Raw genomic sequence first — 17,854 nt, 5'->3', positions numbered from 1 at the left:
GAATATTTCTGAGTAAAGTGATTGTCAGCATATAATACCAATAAAAATACTGAGAGTTTTAATTCACTATGGCAAAGATACATATCCATAGTAATATAATTCATTAAAGCACAAAATCTATGAAATAAAATAAGTTTTTAATTTTCAAAGTTGTATACAAATTAAACACTTAATGTAATGAAACTTAATAATATATTTTAAAATTATTTTGGAGGAATTATTTGAATTCCTTGAAAGAATTTTGAGTGTATATATTCTTTTTCTCTCAAAAGTATTACATTTAATGTACATATGAAATAAAATTATATTAAATTTAGTAATTATATAAGGGCCGTGTACTTGAGAAAATCCTGCTGACTTCTGATATTACAGTACTCAGTATTTGCTTCCCAAGCAAACTTTTTGTGGAGACAATGTAAGAAAATGTCTCTCATAGAGCCTGCTGGCTCTTCTAAGATTTTAGGGAGCAAATAATCCCACAAATATCCCTTCATAGGAGATACGTGACACAAACTTACTGCCTAATACAGAGGTAGCTCACCAGCATGTTTTTAGTGCCTACTACATGAGAGCACTGCACCTTTTCTATTTTCCAATATTAAAGTCATCAAGGATCTACATCATATACTCATCTATGTATTTTCAGATCCGAACTCTCCTCTTTTCACTCATGTCCCTTCATCTCTGTCAACATTATTCAAAGATATATGCCTTTTTAGCTTCTTTATCCAGTACTATCAGTCTGGTATATTGCTTCAGCTAATAAATACAGGCTGTGAAGAACATACTCATTTGAGACAAGCATGAAACCTACCTTTGTTGATTTTATTTTCTCCTCCTTTCCTAGTCTTCCTTTGTGAGACTCTTCTCTCTCTTTCTCTTTGTCTCTCTCTCCCTCTCGTTTACCTTTGTCCTGTCCAACCCCCACCTTTCTTCTTTCCATGCTCAGTTTGTGTGTACATTTATGTATGTGTGTGTGTGTGTGTGTGTGTATTAACACGTGTGCATGCCTACTAATATTCTCTCCCATTTTCACCTTCTTGTTTTTTTAGAGAATCCAGCAAGCTATCTGAGACATATTTTCATCCCCTAAATTATTATAAAGTGTTACAGGAGGGAGCAAGTCAAGAATGCCTCTAAAACATCTTAAGATGCTCTTTAGAGAATTTCTCTCTTGGAGCTCACATTAGAAATGAGAGCATGGAGCAGATAACTTTCTCTTCTCTTTTCACTTTATATCTTGTTCAACCTTAAATACACATAGAGCTTAAGTGTAAAAGCCCAGCACCTCCTTCCAATTAGCATCTCTGCGAGAGAGCTTTACCAGATGCCTCAAAGACCCTTTATGATGATTTTAGGGTTATCTACAAATCCAAAAGATTCTGATGTTGTGGTTTTTTAGGAGGTAATGAAAAGTGTCTTTGTGCTGACTGGAATGTGTGCACAGAAAGGAGAGAGGGTTAACCACTTTGAGGCAGAGCAAAGGATGAGATTACCCGAACTCTGCTTCTCTTGAATGGCTACAAGGACAGTTGTTCTCAACAGAGCCCACAAAATAGATTACAGAATAAGAACACAGCTTTAAAACTTATTGCAAAGGTCCATCTAAATATCATAGTGAACTGTGTGTCTCAGCCACTTTTACTTCATTCTTTAGAACAGAAGATGCTGTTAATCTTTCAGTGAGAAATAAAAAATATTGTAATTCTATTTAGATAACATGAGTGTTCAAATGCATCATGAGTTAGGATCAACATTCACAACTGCCTTATTTGGTATACTATTTTGCGTTTTAAAATTATAGAAATCCTTTAATTTTAAACAGCATTCAAATTTTGAAGAAGACAACCCAAAACATTTACTCAGCCTAAGAAAATAAATCTAGACATTTTGTTATATGTTTTTCCAAACTTATATGTATTTATATTTTACTTTTTAAATTGAATTATTGGTAATACAGAATAATACCTTCTTATGGTATAATAAATGAAAGAAGAGAGGGAAAAGGATATAAAGATGGAGCTAAACATGTCTTCTTTACCTCCCCTGTATTTATCTTGTTCTCTCACTATGTTAATCAATATAAAATGATTTTTGTATATTAAAAAACTCCTCTTTATACAAATATATATTGCATTTATTTTTACAGATGCAGAATCATACCGTGCACATCACTTTGCAACTTTCTATTTTCACTTAGTGTAACACATGCAATTCTACAAGTCAGGACACACAATTCTAACTCAATTTCATTATAACTGCTTTGCATTATGGCATATAAATAAGTACATATCTATGCATGGGAGCACACATAGATGTATATTTAAATGAACGTGAAAGGTATATATCTTACCTCATTATCTTTGAAGTACATATTTTTCTTTTTCTTTCACTTCTCACTTTCCTCTTATTTCTTCTGCATTTCTACCCTGACTGCCTATCCCCCAGATATATAGAAGTGAATTGCTAATAACCTTGCATTTGGTGGTAATACAATAACCCACTGTTGGTTGAAATGTACAGTGAGTGTGAGTATAGGTGTTCAGTGAGGCATTCAGGAATGTGGTGGCTGAGACACTTATAGTCAAAAGTATAAAGTGGCTTTGGTGGCAAAGACAGAGACTATGTATGGGCCCAATAGCACAGGCTCTATCTCAATAAGAGTTAGCTACTTACCGTCACTGCTGATAGCAGAAAGTAATGCTGAGCTCTCAATATGTCAACATTCCTCAATTAAACTATCAAGCTACTGTGTGGCACACACAGATTAATTATATTTGATCCCTTTCCACCTGGAGGAGGCAGAAATTTGTTCTTACAGGATACCTGCAAAAAAAAAAAAACTTACAAAGTTCTTCCTCTCTTATCACAGTGCTCTGACAGAACCATTATCTAAGGACTTCTATATATCCTACCTCATTATCCAGAAACAGCAAATCTAATACAACAGTAACATTATGTGTTAACAGCTTAGCAAAAGGGTCAGCTTGGTGACAGTACTGTGTGAAATTGGGGAGCTTTGTTTCAGGATGTAGTATACACATTCCAATCACTTGCATATTTTTCTGTATCCATAATATCTACAATAGGGAAGCCAAGGATATGAAGTACAGGAGTAAAGTTTGTCTCTCTCACCATCACTCCCAGTGATACAATTAAAGAAGTTGTGTTTTTCACCAGTGAAATCTTAGGCTCTGCTGGATTAGAGATTCTGGGTCCTAGTTGAGGAAGACTTCCACCAAGAAGTAACTATACCAGTTGGTCACTTCAAACTCCTTATGCCACTGTTCCAGGAGACAAATCAAAAAATTACCAAACTCATGGGGATGTTTGACCCTGAACACCATAAAAATCTAGTGTTACTTCTAAAAAATTGGACTGGAGATGTATGTCTAGAACTTGTGGAGAGACAGGGCCATCACTTGATTATTTTGTTCCCAGTGATTATAGTGAATGGACAATGCAGGCAATCTTGTCCTGAGAAAGGCAAGAACACTCGAGATTGAAATCTTGGTGGGTAAAATCTAAATAATCAAACCAGGCAATAAAGCTCCCAAAAGGCTTGCCAAAGGTGAGAAAAATCTTAAAGATCCTAAATGTGAATGATGACCTTACCACAAGCTTTTGTATGTGTTTTCTCGTTTCCATTTCATTTAGTTCGGTTCTGATTTTGGTTATTTCTTTTCTTCTGCTAGCCTTGGGGTTGGTTTGTTTTTGTCTTTCTAGTTCCTTTAGGTGAAATGTAATTTTATTCCTTTTGTGGCTATTGTGAATGGGATTGTGTTCTTGATTTAGCTCAGTTTGAACATCATTTGTGTGTAGAAATGCTACTGATTTTTGTATGTTAACTTTGAGTCCTGAAACTTTGGTGACTTTAATTTGAGACCTTTCTAACTTTTTGATGTGGGTGTTAAGCACTATAAACTTTCCTCTTAATACTGCTTTAGCTGGATCCCAGAGATTCTAGTATGTTTCATCTTTGTTTTCATTATTTTCAAATAATTTCTTGATTTCTGCCTTAATTTCATTCTTTAGCCAAAAGTCATTCAGGAGCAAGTTGTTTAATTACCATGTAATTTTGTTGCTTTGAGAGATCTTCTTGGTATTAATGTCATTTTTTATTGCACTATGGCCCAAGATTGTGGTTTGTGTGATTTTGTGTTTTGGGATTTATTTTTTAATCTGTTGAGAATTGTTTTTTGGCCAAGTATGTTGTCAATTTTAGAGTATGTGCTATGTGCAGATGAAAAAAATGTGTATTCTGTTGTTGCTATATGGAGTGTTCTGTAGATGCCTCTTAGGTCCATTTGATCAACTGTTGAGTTTAGATCCTGAATATCTTTGTTAGTACTGTACCTTGATGATGTGTCTAATATTGTCAGTGGGGTGTTGAAGTCTCTGACTACTATTGTGTGGTTATAAGTCTGTTCATAAATCTCTAACAACTTCTTTTATCAATCTGGGTGCCACAGTGTTGTGTGCATATATATTTAGGATAGGTAAGTTTTATTGTATTGAACCCTTTATAATTACGTAGTGCCCTTCTTTGTCCTTTTTGATTATTGTTAGTTTAATGTATGTTTTGTCTGAAATAAGCATAGCAACCCCTGATCCTTTTTTCCTGTTTGCCTGATATAGCTTTCTCTATCCCTTTACTTTGAGCCTATGGGTATACTTGCATGTGAGACAGGTCTCCTGAAGGCAGCATACAGTTGGGTCTTGCTTCTTTATCCAACTTGCCACCCTGTGCCTTTTAAGTGGGGCATTTAGCACAGTTACATTCAAACTCAATATTAATATTTGAGGATTTGATTTTGTCATATGTTGTTAGCTGGTTTTTATGTAGACTTAATTGTGCTTTAAGAGTCAATGATTTTCATACTTAAGTGTGTTTTTGTGGTGGCCAGTAACCGCCTTTTTTTTCATGTTTAGTACTCCCTTAGTAAAAACCATATGTAAGGCAGGTCTTGTAGTAATAAATTCTCTTAGGATTTACTTGTCTAAAAAGGATTGTATTTCTTCTTTGCTTATGAAGCTTAGTTTAGTGGGATATGAAATTGTTGATTGGAATTTCTTTTCTTTATTTTTAAGATGGAGCCACATTCTGTCACCTAGACATACCACTACGCCTAGCTATTTTTTTTTTTTTTTTAATTTTTGGTAGAGGCGAGATTTCACCATGTTGCCCAGGCTGGTCTTGAATTCCTGAGCTCAAGTGATCCACCCACCTTGGCCTCCAAAATGGGAATTTCTTTTATTTATGGATGCTGAATATGAGCCCTCAATTTCTTCTGGCTTTTAGGGTTTCTGCTGAAAGATCCACTGTTAGGCTGACAGGGTTCCCTATATAGGTGCCTTTTCTCTCTACCTGACTTTAGTATTTTTTATTTCACAGTGACTATGGTGAATCTGATGTCTATTTGTCTTGGAGATGGTCATCATGTATTGTATCTTGCAAAGATCCCTGAATTTCCCAGGTTTCTGTGTCAACCTCTCTAGTGAGTTTGGGGAGATTTTCATGAACAAGACCATCAAATATGTTTTCTAAGTTGCTTACTCTCCTTCCTTTTCTTTCAGTGATGCCACTGAGTCACAGATTTGGTCTCTTTACATAGTCCTGTATTTCTTCCGAGATATTTTGCTTATTTTTTCAAATACATTTTTACTTTGCTTTTGTCTGACTGAGTTAATTCAAAGAAACAGTCTTCAAGCTCAGAGATTCTTTCCTCAGCTTGGTTTATTTTGCTGCTAATAATTCTGATTGTTTTATGAAGTTCTTATAGTTAGTTTTTCATCTCTGTCAGGTCACTTTTGTTCTTTCTTAAAACAGATACTTTATCTTTCAGCTTGTGTATTGTTTTACTGGATTCCTTAGATTCCTTGGATTAGATTTCAGCTTTCTTCTGAATCTTGATTTTTGTTGCCATCTAAATTCTGTATTTTACATCTGTCATTTCAGCCATTTTATTCTGGTTAAGAACCATATCTGGGGAGCTAGTACAATCATTTATATGTAAGAGGACATTTTGGCTTTTAGAGTTGCCAGAGTTCTAGCACTGGTTCTTTCTCATCTGTGTGGACTGATGTTCTTTAACTGTGGTGACATTTGAGTACCATCAGTTGGCTTCATTTCTAGATGTTTGCGGAAGGCTGAAGCTTTGTGTAGGGTCTTTATTTGTGGCTGAATTATTGTCATCGGTTTCACAAAGAGGAATATTAGCCAAGTTTTTTTCCCGTTGAAGTTTGTGCTGTGATCCAGTAGCTGGAACTTACATGTAGTGTCCATAAATAGGCTCTTACTGATCAGTGCTCCTCCTTAATATTTCTCTACATTTGCAGCTGTGCTACCTCTCAGAGTTCTGAGAGTGGAGGCTTCTGTCACACTCAAGTGCTGGCCACAAATATTGGCTTGGTACTCCCAGGCTGTGCATGGCAACCCCAGGGTGAGCTCAGGCTTTCAGTTCCCTCCCCAGCTTGGGGGCAGCAGGAGTGGTGACCTTGGCAGTGGCAGCAGCAAGGGTCTTAAACTTGTCAATGGGGGTTCTGCCACAGGAAAACACAGAACTGCTGCTAATCTAATCTGGGTAGGGTAGCTGCATTGCAGGCCCAAGCCAGGGAGCAGATGGGAGGGCTCATGGTGAAGACAGTCTGGCCTCTTCTGTGTAGGGTGGTCACAGTGTGCTGGAGTTGCAAGTAAAGCACTCTGGCTCTTTGCTCACTCCCAGCCCAGTGGCAGAAAAGGAGGTACCACTATGGTGACAATGGCAGAGGGGCTGTAAGTTGCCTCTGGGAACTCCACCCCAGAGAGATACAGAGCTGCTGCCAATGGAATGTTCAGCTCGGGATGGGGCTATTGCACTGTGGGCCCAAGCTGAGGGCCTAGCTTGGTGAAAAGCAAGGGGTTAGGGGCTCAAAGGGAAGAGACACTGGGCTGCTCTCCACAGAGCAGCTGGGATGTGCTGGGGGTGTGAGCAAAGTGATCAGGGTCTTTGTTCCCTTTCCAGCCCAAGGGTAACAAGTGTGACACCATTGCAGTGGCAGAGGCAGAGGGGCTATGGGTTGTCTCTACGAATTCTACCCCAGAGATATGCAGGTCCTCCACTGACTGAAGTGATCAGACATGGGTAGGGTGGCTGTTCTGCGGGCCAAGGTTGGGAGGACCTCCCCATTGAGGAGTAGCAGGGGCAGGGAACCATGAGGAAAACAGTCTGGCCACTTTTCTGTACAGCAACCAAGGTGATAGCTCTTGTGCTCTTTGCTCCCTTCCCAGCCTGAAGGCAGTATGGGCAGGGACTGTGGCAGTGGCAAAAGCTGTAGACCTCCTAGTTACCCATAGGAGCTCCACCTTAGAGGAATGCAGAACTGCTATAGTCAAGTGCTGAGGTTGGGGTAGGGTAGTTGTGCTGGGGTCCCAGGTCAGTGAGCTTTGCCTGGAGTGGTGCAACAGAGGCGAGGTCTGCAGTCTGTCTGCTCCTCAGCACTGTGGATGCAGCCCCTTTCCTGGGGGCATGTGAGAAAGCCTGACCTCCCTTGTTGGTGGAACTACAGCTGCTGGAGTCAGGGCACTCAGGGACCCAAGATCCCTGGGTTTCCACATGAGTCTGAGCAGCAGCTCTGTCCGGACTTTGCACAACTCTCCATGTCAGTCTGGAGGCCCTGTGGGGAGGGGAGGGGAGGGAGGGACTCTCCTGTGTTCAGTACTGATAAGGTCCATGGCAGAAGTGTGGGTCCCTGGGGGCTCTCATTCACTTGCCCTTTCCCCAGAGTGGGGAGCCTCCCTTGGCTTTGTGCCAATCCTGCTGGGAATCTGTCCTGACTCACTCATCTCTGCTCTCCGTGGATCACACTGCTTCTCTGATGAATCCCCTAGGCAACCCAGTTGAAGAGCTCATGTTTACTGACCACTGTATCTCCTCTCTGTGAGAGTGGCGCACACCATGCATTACACACACACACACACACACACACACACACACACATACACACACCATGGAATACTATCCAGTCTTAAAAGGGAATGAAATAATGGTATTAGCAGCAACCTGGATGGAGTTGAAGACCATTATTCTAAGTGAAGTAATTCAGGAATGAAAAATCAAATATTGAAGGTTCTCACTTATAAATGGGAGCTAAAGTATGAGGACACAAGGGCATCAGAATGATATAATGGACGTTGGGGAATCAGGGGGAACGGTGGGAGGCTAGTGAGGGATAAAAGACTACACATTGTAGACAGTGTACACTGCTCAGGTAATGGGTGCACCAAGATCTCAGAAATCACCACTAAAGAACTTATCCATGTAACCAAAAACCACCTGTTTCCCAAAAACTATTGAAACAAAATAAAGAAAAAAATAGCTGGAATAAATGTATCTACTGTAAAAACCTATATGATCATTTCAATTGATGCGGAAAAAATATTTGATAAATTTAACATCCTTTTATAATAAAAGCTCTCAAAAAACTGGGTATAGAAGGAACATACCTCAACACAATAAAAGCCATATACAACAGACCTGCAGCTAGAATCATACTAAATGGGGAAAAACTGAAAGCATTTTCTCTAAAATCTGGAACCAAATAAAGATGCCCGCTTTCACCACTGTTCTTCAACATAAAACTGGAAGTCCTAGCTAGAGCAGTCAGACATGAGAAAGAAATAAAGTGCATCCGAATTGGAAAATAAGTTAAATTATCCTTCTTTGCAGACGTTATGATATTCTGTATAGAAAAACTATTAGAACTGATAAACAAATGCAGTAAAGTTGCAGGATACAAAATCAACATACAAAAGTCAGTAGCACTCATATATGCCAACAGTGAACAATGTAAAAACGAAATCAAGAAAGTAATCCCACTTACAATAGCTATAAGTAAAATAAAAGACCTAGGAATAAGCTTAACCAAAGTGAATGATCTCTACAACAAAAACTATAAAACACTGATGAAAATAATTGAAGAGGACACAATAAAATGCAAAAATATTCAAATTTCATAGAGTAGAAGAAGCAATATTGTTAAAATGTTCATACTACCCAAGGCAATCTACGGATTCAATGTAATCCCTATTGAAATACCAATGATATTCTTCATAGAAAAAGAAAAAATCTTATAATTTATATAGAACTACAAAAGAACCCGAAAGCTAAAGCAATCCTGAGCCAAAAAAGAACAAAACTGAGGTTCTTTTTGCAAAGAGTTTTTGTAACCAATACAACATAGTAGTGGCATAAAAACAGACACAAAGACCAATGGAACAGAAAAGAGAGCCCAGATATAAGCCCATACATTTACATTGAACTCATTTCTGACAAAGGTACCTATAACATACACTGGGACAAGGACAACCTCTTAAATAAATGGTAGTGGAAAAACTGGATTATCCATAAGCAGAAGAATAAAATGAGACCTCCGTTTCTTGCCGTATTCAAAAATGAAATCAAAATGGATGAAAGACTTAAATCTAAGAGAAGACCTCAAACTATGAAAATACCACAATAAAACATTGGGGAAACTTTTCAAGACATTGTTCTGGGAAAAGATTTCTTGAGTAATATCCCTCAAGCACAGACAACCAAAGCAAAAGAGGACAAATGGAATAATATCAAGTTAAAAAGCTTCTGTACAGCAAGGGAAACAGTCAACAAAGAAAGAGAGAAACTACAGAATGGGAGAAAATATTTACAATATATTCTTCTGACAAGGGATTAAACACCAGAATATATAAGGAACTCAAACAATTCAATAGGAAGCAATCTAATAATTTGATTAAAAATGGGCAAAAGACCTGAACAGACATTTCTCAAAAGAAGACATACAAATGGCAAACAGGCAAATGAAAACGTGTTCAACATAACTGGCCATCAGATAAATGCAAATCAAAACTACAATGAGATATCATGTTAACCCAGTTAAAGTTGCTTATATTTAAAAGATAGTCAATAAGAAATGCTAGTGAGGATGTGGAGAAAAGGAAACCCCCGTACATAGTTGGTGGGAATGTCAATTAGTACAGTCACTATGGAGAACAATATGGAGAATCCTCAAAAAATGAAAAATAGAACTACCATAAGATCTAGCAATCCCACTGCTAGGTATATAGCCCAATGATAGAAAATCAGTATATCAAAGAGACATCTGCACTTCCATGTTAATTGCAATGCTATTCACAATAGCCAAGATTTGAAAGCAAACTAAGTGTCCATCAACAGATGAACGGAAAAAGAAAATATGATACGTATACACAATGGTGTGCTATTCAGCCATTAAAAAAACGAGAGCCTATCATTTGCAACATGGATGGAACTGGAGGTTTTATGTTAATTGAAATAAGCCAGTCACACAAAGACAAACTTTGCATGTTCTCACTTATTTGTGATAGCTAAAAATTAAAATAATTAAACTCATGGAGAAAGAGAGTAGAATAATGATTACTAGAGACTGGGAAGGGTAGTGGGTAACAAGGGGATGGTTAATGCATACAAAAAGATAGAATAAATAAGATTTAGTATTTGATAGCACAGCAGAGAGATTGCAGTCAACAATAATTTATTATACATTTTAAAATAACTAAAAGAGTAGAATGTTTGCAACAACAAGAAACGATAAATGCTTGAGGCGATGGGTACCCCATTTACCCTGATGTGATTATTATGTATTGTATGCCTGTATCATAATATCACATATACCCCATAAACATATATACCTACTGTGTACCCATAAAAATTAAAACAATATTAAAATTTTAAAAATTTAAAAAATAAAAAATAAAATTTAAAAAATAAAAAAAGTGTAACTTACATATAAAAGAGATAAACTAAAAATAAACTTAAATATATATTACTTTTCATAAGAGAAAATATACAGTAAAAGAATGGTGGTTTTCAATATATTATTTTCTGAATCCAACTAACAATAAAATAGAGACAACTTAAGTGGGTTTTTAAGTTATTTTTCTTTAATTAATTTTCCAAAGGGAATAAAACTTCAAGTTTTCAAGTAAAGAAAGTAAGAAGTTGAAATAGCAAAGAGCTAGCTCTCAGTTTTCCAAAGATTAAGTGGAAATTGTGTATATTAAACATATAACTATGTATATTTTATGTGTATGTACATGTGTATGTCAGTTATATTGCATAGGGTAAATGATTATATAATCCTTGGTTTGTCACTTATATGCCCCTCTATATTCTGTTTGATCATATATTGATAACAATATGTCTATAACTGATAAAAAGGCAAGGGTTAAGTTAGCTGAATCTCTTAGTACTGTCTGTCAACTCAATGTAAGAATTCTAAATATCATGAAAATACAGCCATGGTGAATAAATAATACAATATAAAGATAATAGAAAAAGTGCCTATGTCATTTGTGTTTGCACTTTCCAATGAACTGAATTCATTAATGGAAAACATTTAGTAAATTAATTTTTAATCAGTGTATTATGTATGCAATTTTCATAGAAAATATTCTCAACAAAATTATAGTTCCAGATCTGTGGACATATCAGGATTGGGAGAGACTCTAAAAAAACTGGAATTTCTTCGAATTTTGATAGGCAGAAACCAAAAATTGTTGACTTTGTGAATTCTAAACATAATGGTCATCTATAATTTTTATTCTGTGTAGAATATGTTTGCAAAATGAGGCCAGATCTGGCTTTGAGATCCAGCTCCAACCATAGTCATTAGACATATAATTTCAGGAAATTTACTTAAGTTTTTGAGTCTTACTTTTTCAATCTACAAAATTTGGAAAATATACCAATCAATTCAAGTTTTTTTATGAGAATCAAGTGAGTTAGTGTATGAGAAAGAGCATAATTATAAAAATTTACAAAAATAATATTTAAAAATTGTATCTATAAGGGCATAAAACTTTGACATGAGAAAATTATCTCATTACTCAGAAGGAATATAAATGTAGAGATAGAAGTCACCCAGATATGATTATCCTCCCATTCCCGTATTCTTACTTACTCTCTCCTGTCATTAAAAATCAAGATCTTTTAATTGTAGAGACTTCCCTGCGTCTTTCAATACTAAACAGCAAGCAGAATATGAAGGATAAAAGAGGATGCCTAACTAAGACAATCAAATTGCATGTGTGTGTGTGTTTCAATGCTGTTATGCATGTGTTTGAGCACAGTACATAATATCTATTTTAAACTTTTATTTGGCTTTACACCTTTGTCCTACGTCTCCAGACAAATACTTCCATATATCAGAAACTTATAAGGGAGAAGTTACATAAAGTTGAGCAAAATTTAAAATAAATTACAAAAGTCATATGAAAGTAAAATAAATATAAATGCCTTTGATATTATTTAGAACCCTTTCTCAAATAAACTCTTGGATTACAAAGAAAATAAATTTTTAAAAATGAAAAATATTTAAAATAAACAAATCTTTCATCCTCTTCTTTCACCTTCTGATTCCTCTCCTTGTTACTCCTTAATATTATTACTAATGATAATTGCACTAATTTGTAGTAAAAATAGTAATAGCAATTATTATTTCTTTGTTTTGGGAACGTTCAAAATCCTCTCTTCTAGCGGTCTGAAAACATATAATAAATTTTTATTAATGACAGTCATCCTACAGTGCTATAGAATACTAGAACTTACCCCTTCTATCTAGCTGTAATTTTGTATTCAATAACCATCCTCTCCCTTCTCCTTCCCTGCCTCTAGTAACCAGTAGTCTACTTCTATGAGCACAACTTTTGTGCCTCCCACATGAGTGAGAATTTGTGATTTGTGTCTTTCTGTGCTTCTCTTACTTCACTTACATAATGTCCTCCGGTTCCATCCATGTTGTGATGAATTACAGGATTTTATTCTTTTTCAGGGCTGAATAGTGTTCAACTGTGTGTGTGTGTGTGTGTGTGTGTGTGTGCGTATGTGTGTGTAACATTCGCTTTATCCATGTATGCTTTGATAGACATTTATGTTGATTTCATATCTCGGCTATTGTGAATAGAGCTACAGTAAACACGGGGGTCCATAACTCTTTGAAATACTGATTTCCTTTACTTTGGATAAATATACAGTAGAGTGATTTCTGGATCATATGGTAGTTTTATTTTTAGTTTTTAGAGAGTCTCCATACTGTTTTACATAGTGACTGTACTAATTTTTATTTTCACCAGCAGTGTATAAGAGTTCCATTTTTGCCTTGAAATGATACTTACTTACATTGTACATATGTATTGAAATGTCACCCTGTGTTTCATAATATGTACAATTATTAGGTGTCAATTACAAAATATATCTATATATGTATATAATGATCAAATCCATAAAGACAGATACCTTAGTATCTAGTAGACTTGAAAACCGCAGGCACTGGGAAATATTAAGTTTTTAAAATTTCATTCAATTAAATAAATTCCTCTATGAAGAATATGAAGAACAGCTATAATTTACTTTAAACCTACAAGGCAACACTATAATTTGCAATTCACTTATAATATTTGTAATTTTTAAATGATAGCTATTATAGAAATTATCAGAGCATCTTTAAATCAATGTGGTAATTTTTATTTCATGTATGACATGTTTTAATATGATATTAATATATCTACCAAGATGTTAGAGATCAGAATAGTGGTTACCTTGAAGGTTAATGACTAGGAAGAAGCAAGAAAAGCCTTCTTGATGCTGGTAATGTAATATTTATTGATTGAGGCAGTGGTTTCACAGGTGTCTTATTTCGGGAAAATTAATACTGCTGCACGTTTATTATTTGCACACATTTCTGTATTGTGAAATAATATAACAGTAACTTTCCCTCCAATTAGTACCCATTAATATCTTCAGATCTTTTCCTGAATGATCTATTCCAAATCTATAATCCACTAAGTTAAGTTGGGTTGTCTTTGACCAGACAGAGGATGAATGGTGCTTTCCCACTCAATGTTATTTTTAATTGTGAAGAGCTATTGACAAGTTTAAGAACACCAACATCTAGAAAGGGTAAGCTAATCAATATATGTAATGTGGGTCATTGGTTATTATTTAATGCTAGTGATCGTTCAGTGTTCTTTGTCCGTTGCCTTATGTAAAAACAAAATCATTTAAAAACTGGAAGATGAAGTGTAATCTCCTCTAAAATACTGCAGTCTATCTTTATTTGTGTGGCATGCTTCTGACAAATGATCACTAGCTCTGAGACCAAACCTATCTGTCAAATTCTATTTTTTGAGATCTTGATCAGATTACTACATTATTTTTAACTTAAGTATGCTCATATGCCTGCTTATAGGGTAACACTAGCAGACCTCTGGATTCTTCTTTTCTTTTAACATTCAATGTATTTTATTTGTATTTGTTCTTGAATTTCTGACTATTCTAACCTTCTTAGCCTAATTTTATAACTCTAAGCTTAAAGTGCAAGTTTTTGAGAATTAAAAAAATAAAGCTTATCAAAACAAACTTTGAACTGCACTAACAGCAACTTTATGTAAATTGCCTGCTTTTGTTGTGAACGCTTATCCTCTTTAAAAAAGTATTTTGGTCATTTCAGATATTCTATTGCTATTTTTTAAGCAAGTCATTAATATCTTCAAAATTTTCTAATATGGTTGTATTACATTGTTTTTAGGTGTAAGTATCTAATAGCACCTAATAACAATAATAGCAATATTTATAATAATAATAAAATATTAACAATTATAACAATAGTGTTAAATCAGTGACACCGAAAACAAAGTTTCTAACTACTTAAAGTAAAAATTGGAAGAAATAAAGTTAAAAATAGAAAAATTCACAACTATAGTTGGAAACTAACAAGTAGATAAAATATCATTAGGAATATATAATTGAACAATACTATTAATAAGTTGATCTAATGGATGTTTAGAGAATAATGAACCAAATAGCAGCAGAGAAAGTCCTCATGTGTGCATGTAACACTGACCAATATTGATTATATGCTGGGCCATAAAACAATATTCTATTTATTTTTTATTTATTTATTTATTTTGAGATGGAGTCTCACTCAGTTGCCCAGGCTGGAGCGCAATGGCTCGATCTCAGCTCACTGCAAGCTCTGCCTCCTGGGTCACGCCATTCTCCTGCCTCAACCTCCTGAGTAGCTGGGACTACAGGCGCCTGACACCAGGCCTGGCTAATTTTTTTTTTTTTTTTTGAGACGGAGTCTCGCTGTCGCCCAGGTTGGAGTGCAGTGGCACAATCTCGGCTCACGGCAGGCTCCGTCCCCCGGGGTTCATGCCATTCTCCTGCCTTAGCCTCCCGAGCAGCTGGGACTACAGGTACCCACCACCTCGCCCGGCTAATTTTTTGTATTTTTAGTAGAGACGGCGTTTCACTGTGTTAGCCGGGATGGTCTTGATCTCCTGATCTTCTGATCAGCACGTCTCAGCCTCCTAAAGTGCTGGGATTACAGGCGTGAGCCACGGTGCCTGGCCTATTCTATTTATTTTAAGAGATCAAAGTCATCTAGAACATGTTTACTGGTCATATGGCATTTACTTAGAAATCAATAAGAAGATATATGAAATTTTAAAAGCATACAACTTACTAAGTAACCCAAGGATCAAAGAGAAAATCACAAGGAACGTTAAATATACAATAACTAAGTGACAGTAATAACCTAACCTACCAAAAGTTATGGGGAGTAGATAAAGCAACCCAGACATAAACTTAAAATTTAAACAGCATATTTTTTTTAAAAAAAGTAAGGTATACACTCAATCAAATTTTCAAATCAGACTTACACAAATTCGAAATTTTTCCCAATATCAAAATTTCATAATAATTTCTAAGATGCAGACAATCTCAAATCACAATCTCTAATCTCTTTACTTCATTATTTCAATTAAGAACATAACCCTGGGCCGGGAGGGGTGGCTCACACCTATAATCCCAGCACTGTGGGAGGCCAAGGCAGGCAGATATCTTGAGCCCAGGAGTTTGAGACCAGCCTGAGCAACATGGCAAAACTCTGTTCCCACCCCCTCACCAAAAAAAAATATTGCCTGGATTAGCCTAGTGTGGTGGCACGTGACTGTAGTCCCAACAACAAGGGAGGCTGAAGTGGGAAGATCACTTGAGCTGGGAAGATTGAGTCTGCAGTGAACCACCACACTCCTGTTCTTGGGAAACCCAATGAGACCCTGTCTCAAAAAAAAAAAAAAAAAAAAAAAAAGAAAGAAAAAAAGAAGAAAGAAAGAAAAGGAAATAAAGAACATTAACCCCCTTTCCTTCCTTTACACATGCTAGCTGAGATTATACACTTTTCTCATTTAAATATCAGTATGCAACCCTTCAACATGTCTATCTTGGTCAGTTTGGGCTGCTATAACAAAACGGCATAAACTAGGTAGCAAATGAGCAACAGAAATGTATTTCTCACAATTCTGGTGGCTTGGAAGCCTAAGATCAAGGTGCCAGCAGATTTGATGTCTGGTGAAGGTCTGTTTCCTGGTTCACAGATGGCTCCTTCTCACTGCATCCTCACATGGTAGAAAAGGCAAGGGAACTGAAGCTTCTTTTCTAAGAGCATTAATGTTGTTCATAATGGCTCTGCTCTAATGACCTAATCACCTCCTAATACTATTAGGGTTGAGATTTCAACATATGAATTTTGAGATGAGATAAACATTCAGATCATAGCAATGTCCTTTGCAAATTTCTTAATCTTTGTTACCTCATTGTACCATTATTAACTTCCACAAGGATGTGTGAACTTGGCAATTAGTCTCTACAGTCCTTTAAAAGTTGGATGAATTACATAACTGGGCAGTTTGATGACACTAAAATTTCCTAACCCACAGTCCTAGACAACAGAGACCTTGAGTCTATCCCCAATCCTATTATGTTATTGTTCTAGTGCCATTCACTCATACTTCACCCATGAGGGTTTCAAAATTTCTCCATTTTCCTCAAAACTCCTATTTTTCTTAGATAAGCTACCCATTAAGAAAAGATTTTTTCTTCCTAGCACTGATGGTCTTTACAATTTGGCATCAGCTAATGAGCAAAATAACCAGCTAACATCATAATGACAGAATCAAATAACGAGCAAAATAACCAGCTAACTCATAATGACAAGATCAAATTCACACATAACAATATTAACCTTAAATGTAAATGGGCTAAATGCTCCATTTAAAATACACAGACTGGCAAATTGCGTAGAGTCAAGACCCATCAGTGTGCTGTATTCAGGAGACCCATCTCACATGCAGAGACACACATAGGCTCAAAATAAAGGGATGGAGGAAGATCTACCAAGCAAATGGAAAACAAAAAAAGGTTGCAATCCTAGTCTCTGATAAAACAGGCTTTAAACCAACAAAGATCAAAACAGACAAAGAAGGCCATCACATAATGGTAAAGGGATCAATTCAACAAGAAGAGCTAACTATCCTAAATATATATGCACCCAATTCAGGAGCACCCAGATTCACAAAGCAAGTCCTTAGAGACCTACAAAGAGACTTAGACTCCCACACAATAATAATGGGAGATTTTAACACCCCACTGTCAACATTAGACATATCAACAAGACAGAAAGTTAACAAGGATATCCAGGAATTGAACTCAGCTCAGCACCAAGTGGACCTAATAGACATCTACAGAACTCTCCATCCCAAATCAACAGAATATACATTCTTCTCAGCATCACATCACACTTATTCCAAAACTGACCACATAGTTGGAAGTAAAGCACTCCTCAGGAAATGTAAAAGAACAGAAATTGTAACAAACTGTCTCTCAGACCACAGTGCAATCAAACTAGAACTCAGGATTAAGAAACTCACTTAAGGCCAGGCGCGGTGGCTCATGCCTGTAATCCCAACACTTTGGGAGGCCGAGGCAGGCAGATCATG

Source organism: Gorilla gorilla, chromosome 11, assembly GCF_029281585.2.
Source record: "Gorilla gorilla gorilla isolate KB3781 chromosome 11, NHGRI_mGorGor1-v2.1_pri, whole genome shotgun sequence".
NCBI lineage: Eukaryota > Metazoa > Chordata > Mammalia > Primates > Hominidae > Gorilla > Gorilla gorilla.
This window is presented reverse-complemented; position numbering follows the sequence as displayed.